Here is a 10,983-nt window from a genome sequence, read left to right as displayed (position 1 = left end):
TGAGCAACCTTTGAGATATACAAACATTGATCGTAACTTAACTGTTCATGTTTAATTTATGCTAGTTTTGTTTGAGAGTTAAAGTAAAATTGATAAAAGTGAAATCTTGTCCATTTGTTTTTGTTTCAGATTTTAGGGTCAATGGGTGCATTTAGTTCTTTTGATTTGTTAGTGGTCTTAAAAGGGATCATAACAGCAGCAAAGAGAGTATGAGCAGAGACTGGCAGACAAGGTAAAGGGAATTTAAAAAGCCTGTACATTCATATATGTCTGCATGAAAAGTGAGAGAGTGATAAAAGAAGGAATAGGGCCGATTAGGAAACAAAAAAGTAATGATTTGTGCATGGAAGCAGAGGCATAGTTGAGGTGCTAAATGAGTACCTTTTACTACTTTAACAAGGAAAATAAGCTCCCAAATACCTAATGAATAATAAGGTATCGAGAGACTGGATTGGCTCAAATCGATACGGAGCAGGGATTGGAAACGCTGGTTATACTTGAGATTGATAAGTCGCCAGGGACGGATCAGGTACATTCGAGCATACTGAGGGAAGTAAGAGTGGAAATTATAGAGGCAATGCCCATAATCTTGCAATCCCCTGTTGATAAAGGTTTGCTGCCAGAGAACTGGAGAAAAGAAAACGGTACGAATTTGTTCAAAAAGAGCTTTAAAGATAAACAGAGCTATTGCAGGCCAGTGTGCTTAACATGTGTGATAGGAAAATAAAGTTCAGAAACGGTAAACTGGCAAGAAACGAACAGTCACTGGGGCAAGTGCGATTAATTAAATAAAGGAAGCACCAATATTTTCATGCAAAAAGGAGTTTAACTGATTTGATTGAGATTTTTGATTGGTGATATGATAATGCACTTGATATGATGGACATTATTATTACGAGCTCACAGGACGTCGAGTTGCTGTGCCCTCTGTCTTTTATAAAACTGAGATAGTCACCGCTGAGATAGGGAGGGGTCCTGCCGACTTCGGGTTGGTGACGGGCCTCACCCGCTCCGATCTTCATGCCCCCTCCCAACCTACACAACCCGACCCCACTCCCCCACCCCCGCTCCGCCCCGCCATATTTACCAACGTTGGACTCCCTTTACAATCCAGCCCTTGATGTTGGGAACCAGGACATGGATCTGGCTGATTTTAAATCATTGAAATTATTTTGATGAAATAACATTCCATGCAGGTTAGTTCCACAGCATGAAACTGTTAACAACTCCTGATGGTCTGATAACTGCTCTTAGAACGTTGGTGGCAACACACCGAGACTACTGTGTGCAGTTGTGTTGTCCTTATTTATGGACGAATAGACATGCATTGAGGTAGGTTCAGAGAAGCTTCACTCCCATGACTCCTGGTGTTAAAAGGGGCTGTCTTGCGAGGAGAGGTTGAATAGTTTCGGCCAATAAACTTCAGAGTTTAGAAGTATGAGAGACACATTGAAATGTGAAATTCTGAGGAAGCTTCAGAGTCGGGTGGGGAGAAGATGTTTCCCCTTCGAGGAGGAATCTGGAACTAAGGGACAAAAGGTGCACATTTCAGGCGGAGCTGAGGAGGATTTATTTTCTGTGATAGTCATGAATCTTTGGAATTCTCGACCCAGAGAGCTGTGGAGGCTGAGTCATTGATTATATGCAAAGCTAAGATATAGAGATTTTTAAACTATAGGCCAGTCAAGAATTATGGAGAACAAGCAAGAAAATGGTTTTGAGGTCGAGATCAAATCACAAATGATCTGAATGTGTTGTGGAGCCGGATCGAGGGACCAAATGGCCTATGCATGTTCCGATTGCATATATTCTTACGTACTTAGCCCGAGCATCTGATCCCAATACATTAAGTTGAGATATTAATCTGATCATATTCTCAGGAATGGATCAACACAAACAATTACAGATAAAGAAAGAAAAATGAGCTCGTACATTTTGAATCTAAGGGCATTCTATCAAAGGAAAATACATTCAGCCCAGTGAATAATGCAATACTAATGCAAGGATTTGATGCACAAAGATTATCACAGTCATTATGCATCTGCTACAACACCAAATGAGCAGAGCCTCCAGACAGCCCATCATTATACTGACCGAACCGAATAGACAACTGCGTAAAACATTCAGCAAGGAAAACATTATCAAGTACAGCAGTCGATTTAATATTGATTTGCAACATTAAGAGCTGGAGACAGCAGCTTACCAGGAACTCCAATGGCTGCAAGAATGGGATAGTAAATATCTTCAATCTGATATAGGACTGGATATCTCATTTCTGTGAGAAGCAACAGCTGGTATTTTTCTGAAACCGACAGCTCCGGTACTCACTCTGAGCTGATACATACTAATAGGCCCTGATTTATACAGGGGATAAGTCTCCACTGACATGGTTATACCCCTGATCATTGCTATTAGTGACAGTCACTTGAACAAACACATTACATCAGCAGCTTTGACTGGCATGTAAATAAAATGGTGCATTTGACATGAATATCTCAAAGTCCAGCAAAGTAACTTAATCAGACCTATCTTGGGGATAAGGCTGAAACATGTGCTAATACAGGACAGATCCCACAATGATGAGCGGCTTCATGTAATTGTAATGACAATTTTCACTGATAATGGTTCATGCATAAATTCTCCGGCTTTCTCCACAGTATACACTGAATCCAGCGGCAGATGCAATTAAAATGTAAACTTCGACACGAGGACAATTAAATCCATGTTAAATATTACAGCTGAGAACTTACTGTGGGTGGTATTAGGGGACAGACTCTCAGCGTACTCCATTGACATTCCTCTCTCTATTATTGTATTGCACATGTTTATCAGTTCATTCTACAGTGGCTAAAAGCTCCAGTTAAATAAGAACTGGGCCATCTCCTGACACTATTCCCCCAGTTCACTGCTCACTGACAACCAAACCGCCACTCTCTTTCTTTCCAAAACTTTACTACACTTCTTTATCTGCCAAAACATCTGGCAGCTCGCACAACACAATCGTTTTCATTGACCCGCATTAGATTTCAGTCCGCTCAATGGCTTAAATTTAAAATTCTCGTCCTCAGCTTAAACTCCATCCATGCCTCAAAATTCACCTTCTCAACTCATTCCTCCAAACATCCATCAAACCTCGCCCGTGATCTCTCCATATCTCTAATATTGGGCACTTTTGGTGGGACTGCCCTTTCTTGGTTCCTGTCTTCCCGATACGATAATAGTCACAGATTCCCTCGCAACGGATTCCGTCCACCTACGTGCACTATCAATTCGCCTGTGCCTGACCTTTATATTTTGCCTCCTACTCTTCCACATCTACATGTTTCCCAATGTCAACAGCAACTACAGGCATGGGCCATCTTCCATATGTGTGTTGACAACACCAAGGTCCAGCTCTCCACCATCTCCCTTGACTTTCCACTGCCTCTGTGTGACAGGATTACAAATGTCTGTTTAGCAGAAGCTGCAATTTTCTCCAATTAAATATATGAAATAAAAAATCAATCATCCTTTGCTCTGCCACAAACTCCATACACATTTCACTGACACCATTCGCCATCCTAGCAGTTGTGTCAGGCTGAATATGATGCTTTGTAAATTTTCTCCACTGGTTTCCCCTGAACTGACCCACAGATCTCAACGCGTCTGAATCATATATCTATTTCCACCTCCTGAACATCACCAGCCTCAAGAACTGCCTCAGCCCATCTGGCACTGAAACACTACTTCCATATTAGCATCTTGGAGGGAAAGACTTCGAAAACTACCAGAGAAAATTCTCGATTTTCTTGTACTGTGGAAGTGTTTGGCACCATCTTGTTGATAAACCTGTTCAGTGGATGACTACAGACTGTCGTTATTGCATATGCTAATTAACGTGTAATCTTTCAGATAAACAAACATCGAACGTGAGTTAACTGTTAGTGCATGTTTAACTTGCATTAAATTGTGAATTGAGAATGGAAAGCTCAAAGCTGGAGGACGTGATTTGGAGGTGTAAGATGAGATTTAATAAGGAGAAATTCCTGGTAGCTTTGATTCGGCAAAGTATATATAAAGTATATATATAAGAGAGAGTAGAAGTTCACATTGTGCCATTTGAGATCTTCCACAATATGGAATGGCCCAAATCATCTTAGACAAGCTCCTGGAGACTGGTTTTGAATGGAAGTCTCCTTCAGATGATCACGCACGTGACCATGACAAAGTAAAGACTACTGTTGCAAATCCCTGCGAGTTGTTACCAGAGGCCCAAAGACAGAAAAAAAGAATTTACAAAACGAAGCAGGACCAATCATTCTATGGAATTTGCTTGAGAGAATGAAGTTTGGCAGATGGCAGAAATCGATAACGTTCGCAAAATACTTTGAAAACATTAGGGATGTAATTCGATGGAAGAGTTCGTAATAGTGTCCCGTCAGGGGTTTTGTGCCACCTGGAAGACATTAAGTTTGGAAAAAAAGATATGCTGCAGTAACGGGAAGTGGGAGTCCCTGGCACAGCCAGCATTTACGGCCCATCACCAATTGTCCTTGATGATTGAATGGCCTGCGAAGACATTTCAGAGGGCAGTTAACAGTTAAACAGATTGCTGTGGGTCTGGAATCACATGTCCGCCAGAGAAGCTTATTTCCTTTCCCAAAGTGCCTTAGTCAACTAGGTGGGTGTTTGCGACGCCAGATCTAAGTTGTTATGGCATCATGACTGACAATAGCCTTCAAATCCAAATTGTGTTGCACTAATTGATTTATTCTATTAATAACTTTAATTTAAATCAATTTTCAACAACTTTATTGGTGGTATTTCAACCCGTGTTGCCATCTTGTACTGGCTTTACAACATTTTGATGCAGATGTCACCAAATGTCACGGGGAAATTTTGTTTTATACAGATCACAACCCACTCGTGTTTCTGCAAAAAAAAATCAGAGCAAAGAAAGCCATATTGTTTCTGTGGAGAATATCGTTACAGCCAGTTGCACTGTTCATTGTACATCTTGCAGGGAAAGCAATGTCATTGCTGATGCTCTGCCCAGAGTTCAAAGAGAAGGCGTAAGTCTGAAGGGAGGCTCTGAAATGTGAGAATTTTGCCATGTCCGAATCCTACTAATCTTTAATTTGTTATTGGTAAAATTACGCAATTTTGTAAAATCGTCAGCTGTTAGAGGATGACGTCTACACAGGGTCACAAGTTTCTGCTATGGGTCTTCATGTGAATGAATAGGCCGCGTCTACGCCCAAAGATCTTTGAGCACATGGGAGAGGATTTCACAAGAGGTAGTGGGATCCCAAGTGTGGGGTTTGCTTCCGTTTCTTTCCTTCTCTGCGGCCACTCTTCCTTATCATTAAGGCACTTGGAATCAAAGTGATAGACAAGTTGCCACCATTTTGAACAATTAGTCGCGAGCTCCTTCCAGTCATGAATGTCAATGCAGCTGAGTTTCAGCGGAGAGCTTCAGAGTGTTCTTTGAAGCATTTCCTTTGTCCTTCCCTGTAACGCTGGCTATTTCAGAGTTGGGAAAACAGGACCTGGCGGGGCAGACGGTTTTTGGCTACGCAAACTCAGTGTCCCGTCCATCGAAGTTGGATTTTCAGGAAATTTGCCTGGATGCTAGTAGAGTTGGCTTCAAGAAGGTAACTAGCATTTGTTCTATGGTCCTTCCCTTTAATCTGGATGATGCATTGGAGGGAGTGCTGAGGGAATTTCTTTAGTGTTTTATTTGTCTGTGATACACAGTTCAGGCCTCATTGCAGTGCTGGAGTGTGGTGACGAGAATTGTTTGTAAACTAAGACTTTTGCTGACTTGCAGAAGTCTTTATTGTCAAACACTCACTTCTGTAAGTTTGTAGCTGGCTGATCTGGCACAGTTGATCCTGTGTTGGATCTCCCCATCAATGGTGGCCTTTTCAGAGAGGCAGCTACCAAGTTTCAGGAAGTTTTCAATGTATCCTAGAGTTTCTCCTTCAACATATGTGGGATATGGAATACTTCTGACCAAGTATAGGCTGATATATGAGTTTTGTTTTGACAGCCGTAGAGGGCATTCAAGTCCTCTCCATGTAGAAGTGAAGAGATCGAGAGTGGTTTGCAAATCTGACGCAGAGTGGGCAATGACAGTTTAGTCATCCAAAAATGACAGATCATGTATGTCTATGATGCATAGTTTAGTTTTGGCACAGAGGTGAATGAGGTTAATGAGTTTCCCATCCAGGTGAAAACTCATACCCACACCAGAGAGCAGTTGTACTTTGATGAAGCGAGCAGCCACTGTCAGCTAGACTGTAAATAGTATTAATAAAATATGGTACGTGTTATTGTAGCATAGGAAAGTGTCTCCTCTGCGGGACACAATAAGTTATTTGCTAAAAATGTTTACGGTATTAAGAATTAATTGTATTTTCGAACTGTCTGAATGAAATCCTTACTGCATCAAGACATTCTTTTTTTCCCAAGGGAGGAGGTGTAATGAATCCTAGGCCTGGATTTAATGCCACCGCACTCCCAGAGATGGGCTAGGAAGCATGTAACCCATAGATTTGCTATGGCAGGTATGGGAGGGAGGGCCTGTCATCTTCTCATTGCACTGCAATCAGTTGGGACTGAAAATGACCAGCAACGGCCTTTCCGCCCAGAGGCCATTGGAGGCCTTGAAGAGGCCTATTATTACCTACTTAAGGGCCTCTTCCCGTTATTTCTGGAATCAAGGCCAGTAAAGTAGGGTGACCTCCCTGTAGGATTTGGAGCAAAGGCCTGCTCGGGTATAATACTGAAACCCGACCCGACCACATCATAGGAACATGGGATGATTGGAACAGGAGTAGGCCATTCAACACCTCGAGCCGTCATTCAATGAAATCATGGCTGATCGCGACCGAACTCCATATACCTGCCTTTGGCCTATATCCCTTTATATCTTTGCTTAATAAAAATCTATCTATATCAGATTCAAACTTAACAACTGTTGTAGCTTCAACTGCTGTTTGTGGGAGAGAGTTCCAAACCTCGACCACCCTTTGCGTGAAGAAGTGCTTTCTGACATCTCTCCTGAACGGAATGTTCCTAAAGTTTAGACTATTCCCCCTAGTTTTAGAATTTTCAAATAGTGGAAATAGTTTATCTTTATCTAGCCTGTCTTTTCCTGTGAATATCTTCAAAACTACGATCAGATCACCCCTTAACCTTCTAAATTCTAGCGAAAACATGCCTAATTTCTGTAATCTCTCCTCATAACTTAATCCCTGTAGTCCAGGTATCATTTTTGTAAACCTATGTTGCACTCCCTCCAAGGCCAATATATCCTTCCGAAGGTGTGGTGCCCAGAAATGCTCACAGCACTCCACGTGGGGTCTAACCAGGGTTTTGTACAGCTGCAGCATAACCTCTGTGTATTTTTACTCCAATCGTGGAAATATAAGGGTTCGCACTCCATTAGCCTTTTTGATTATTTTCTACACTTGCTCGTGGCATTTTAAAGATCTATGCATCTGAATCCCCAAGTCTCTTTAGACATCCACTGTACTTAAACTCTTCCCATTTAGAAAATACCCGGATCTATCCTTTTTTGGTCCAAAATGGATAATCCCACACTTGCCCGCATTGAAATCCATCTGCCACAGTTTTACCCACTCACCTAGTCTGTCAATATCGCTTTGCAATTTTATGCTATCATCTAGACTGTCTACAATGCCACCTGACTTTGTATCACCAGCAAATTAATATATATGGCTTACTATGGCATCATTCAATTCGTTAATGAATAATGTGAACAATTGAGGCCCCAACACTGATCCCTGCGGGACACCACTAGTCACATCTTGCCAATTGGAGCCTCCTTTGGCATCCTTGGCTGGAGAGACAATGGGTAAGCTCTTGCAGGTGGTCAGTGGTGTGTGGAGCAGCGCTTGTAGTGGCAAAAAAGGCCAATTCTGGAGTGACAGACTCTTCCACAGGTGCCGCAGATAAAATTGATTGTCGGGGCTGTTGCACAGTTGGCTCTCCGCTTGCACTTCGGTCTTTTTTCCTGCCAGCAACTAAGACAGTTTGACTCGCCACTCTTTAGCCCCGCCTTTATGGCTGTCTGCCAGATCTGGCGATCACTGGCAACTGACTTACACGACTTTTGATCACTGTCACATGACTTCATGTCACGTTTGCAGACGTCTTTAAAGTGGAGACATGGACGGCCGATGGGTCTGATACCAGTGGCGAGCTCGCTGTATAATGTGTCCTCGGGGATCCTACCATATTCCATGCAGCTCACATGGTCAAGCCATCTCAAGCTCCGCTGGCTCAGAAGGGTGCATTTGCTGCGGATGTTGGCCGCCTCGAGGACTTCTGCATTGGAGATACGGTCCTGCCATCTGATGTCAAGCATTCTCCGGAGGCAGCGACAATGGAATGAATTGAGACGTCTCTCTTGGCTGACATACGTTGTCCAGGCCTCGCTGCCATGGAACAAGGTACTGAGGACAGAAGCTTGATAAACTAGGACTTTTGTGTTCCGTGATGGTGCGCCATTTTCCCACACTCTCTTGGCCAGTCTGGACATAGCAGCGGACGCCTTTCCCATGCGCTTATTGATTTCTGCATCGAGGGACAGGTTACTGGTGATAGTTGAGCATAGGTAGGTGAACTCTTGAACCATTTTCAGTGTGTGGTCGCCGATATTGATGGATGGAGCATTTCTGACGTCCTGTCCCTTGATGTTTGTTTTCTTGAGGCTGATGATTAGGCCAAATTCGTTTTAGTCAGCCGCAATCCTGTCGATGACTCTCTGCCGACACTCTTCAGTGTGAGATGTTAATGCAGCATCGTCAGCAACGAGGAGTTCCCTGATGAGGACTTTCCGTACTTTGGTCTTCGCTCTTAGATGGGCAAGGTTGAACAACCTGCCATCTGATCTTTTGTGGAGGAAAATTCCTTCTTCTGAAGACTTGAACGCATGTGACAGCAGCAAGGTGAAGAAGATCCCGGACAGTGTAGGTGCGAGAACACAGCACTGTTTCACGCCACTCACGATAAGAAAAGGGTCTGATGAGGCGCCGCTATGCTGAATTGTGCCTTTCATATTGTCATAGATTGAGTTGATGATACTTAGTAGCTTTGGTGGACATTCGATCTTTGCTAGTAGTCTGAAGAGACCACGTCTGCTGCCGTGGTCAAAGGCTTTGGTGAGATCTATGAAAGCAACAAAGAGGGGCGTCTTTGTTCGCGGCATTTCTCCGGTAGCTGGCAAAGGGAGAACAGCATGTCAATGGTGGATCTCTCTGCTCGAAAGCACACTGTGTTTCAGGGTAGACACACTCAGTCAGCTTCTGGCGCATGTTTTAAATGACTCGACCGAAGACTTTCCCCACTATGTTGCAGTCACCACGGTCACCCTTGTTCTTATAGAGGTTGATGTTATTGGCATCGCGCATGTCCTGTTGTACTGCTCCCTTAACCAAGCACAGGCAAAGCAGTTCATGGAGTGCTGAGAGTATAGCAGGCTTGGCACTCTTGATTATGCTAGTGGTGATGGGCGGCACAGTGGCGCAGTGGTTGGCACTGCAGCCTCAGAGCTGCAGCAAACTGTCTTCGATTCTGGGTATTGCCTATGCAGAGTTTGTAAGCTCTTCATGTGATTGTGTGGGTTTCCACCGCGTGCTCCAGTTTTCTCCCACAGCCAAAGACTTGCAGGTTGATAGGTAAATTTGCCATTGTAAATTCCTCCTAGTGCAGGTAGGTGGTGGGAGAGTGGTGGGGATGTGGTAAGGAATATGGGATTAATGTAGGATTAGTGCAAATGTGTGGTTGTTGGTCAGCGCAGACTAGGTCGGCCGAAGGGCCTGTTTCAGTGCTGTATCTATCTAGGACTCTAATGTCCTCCTTCCCAGGGGCTTTTCCACTGGCTAGAGAATCAATGGCATCACTGAGTTCCGATTTTCTTGGCATACCTACTCATTATCCACACTATTTATCGCCTACCACTCAGCCAGCTTCCTAACCATGTCAATAATTTGCCCTCAAATCCATGGGCTTCTACCTTAGTTAACAGTCTCTTCTGCGGGACTTTATCAAATACATTCTGGAAATCTCTATAAATAACATCAGCAAACATTCCCCTGTCCACTACCTTTGTCAGCTCTTCAAACCAATCAGTGAGATTTGTCAGGCATGACCTTCCCATCATGAATCCATGCTGGCTGTCCCTGATTAACTGATTTTTTTTCCAGGTGTTCAGTCACCGTATCCTTGATTATGGAATCCAGCAACTTGCCCACCACAGATGTCAGGCTAACTGGTCTGCAATTTCCTTGGTTCTCCCTTTTCACCCTTCTTAAAAAGAGGACTGACATGTGCAAATTATCAATCGAGCGGGACCAATCCAGAATCTAGCCAACTCTGAAAGACATTAGTTAGAGCATCTACAATGTGCTACCCTACTTCCTTTAACACCCTCGGATGAAAACCGTCATGTCCTGGGAATTTCTTACTCTTTAATTCCATTAATTTCCTTGTTAATGATGTTTTGCTTACATTAATTGTATTAAGTCCCTGTCCCCTGTCGGCTATTAATTTTTTCGGGACTTCCGGCAAGTTATCCTCCTTTCAACTGTAAATACTGAGGCAAAGTAATTGATCAACATGTCTGCCATTTCCCCATTCTCAATGACAATATCTCCATTTCAGCTAATAGTGGGCCTACATTGCTCTTGAACACCCGCTTTCCCTTTTTGTAAGTTATCAAATTTCTTGTTTTTGATTTTGATGTCCCTTACAAGTTTCCTTTCATAATCCTTTTTAGTAGCTCTTATAAGCTGCTTTGTGACCCTTTTCTGTTCTTTATATCGATCCCATTCGGCCGGATCTATGCTGCGATTTGCATTTTTGCAAGCCCTTTCTTTTTGCTTTATGCTATCCCTAATCTCTTCAGTTGTCCATGGCTGTTTTTTCTGTGAAATGGAGCTCTTTTCCTGTCAGGGGTATATAGTCACTCTGTAT

This window comes from Heterodontus francisci, unplaced genomic scaffold (genome assembly GCF_036365525.1).
Source record: "Heterodontus francisci isolate sHetFra1 unplaced genomic scaffold, sHetFra1.hap1 HAP1_SCAFFOLD_316, whole genome shotgun sequence".
Classification (NCBI taxonomy): domain Eukaryota; kingdom Metazoa; phylum Chordata; class Chondrichthyes; order Heterodontiformes; family Heterodontidae; genus Heterodontus; species Heterodontus francisci.
Note: the sequence above shows the minus strand (reverse complement) of the source record.